General features: G+C 44.4%; 1 non-coding gene across 1 annotated transcript; it reads right to left on the minus strand.

Moving 5' to 3' along the window:
- Positions 1–434: 434 nt before the first annotated feature.
- On the minus strand, positions 435–524 carry LOC148012745 (small nucleolar RNA U36a). Its single transcript, XR_015689215.1, has one exon. It is a non-coding gene; the product is annotated as a small nucleolar RNA U36a (small nucleolar RNA).
- Positions 525–797: the final 273 nt, after the last annotated feature.

Consider the following 797-nt stretch of genomic DNA (forward strand, 5'->3'; position numbering starts at 1 on the left):
TGGCAACTAATCATCTGATTGTTTGAGGGTTGGAGAAAGGGGCACCATCTCTCCATCAGGGCTTGCCAACATGCTCCATCAATCGGGAAGCAGAATCCGTTATGGTTGTTTACTAATCCCCACATCATAATCTCTCCTTGCTTTTTTTCTTCCCCTTCGAATCGCTCCCTTCATCCGTGTGCAGCACCGGGGCATTGCCATGCTGTGAAGAATTTGGCTTAAGTCCCGATGAAGGGCCGTATAGAAATTGGCTTAAGATGAACTGCCATAATAAGTCCAGCAATCACCTCACTATGTAGAATTTGGCTCACGGTCATACAGGTATTTCAAAATCTAGACGTTCAGCATTCCTCGTGCTAATACACAAACATTGCGAACAAATGTATATAGATCAGTAAAATACGAGCAATCAGATGCTGTCACGAGGACGATCTTGGCTCAGATGAAGAAATTCAACTGATAAGCATTCTTCTGCTTCATTAGAGAGCTTCAGACGCGCGGATAAAAATGAGTCCTCTTTGCCACACCATAATCCCCCCAAAAATCTTCTCCCACAGTAATTCAAAAAGCTTCTCCCCCACCGTAATTCCAAAAGCTTCACCCCCTTAATATAGCTCCCCCTCATACCAGGTCGAGCTCCTTGCTTTTTCTTCCACTCCCGATACACTGCGCTCCCTTTTTCCAAAAAAGAGGCCCGTTAATGACCGGTATTTGCCCATTGGATTTGCATGGATCTCTTTTTCTGTCTGTCCCTCAGTTTGCCTTCTACTTTTTCCACTTTAATCTTTGTTTGTTCG

The sequence above is a fragment of the Lygodium microphyllum genome, chromosome 27 (genome assembly GCF_053477565.2).
Source record: "Lygodium microphyllum isolate KBCC chromosome 27, Lygodium_microphyllum_v1.1.10, whole genome shotgun sequence".
Classification (NCBI taxonomy): domain Eukaryota; kingdom Viridiplantae; phylum Streptophyta; class Polypodiopsida; order Schizaeales; family Lygodiaceae; genus Lygodium; species Lygodium microphyllum.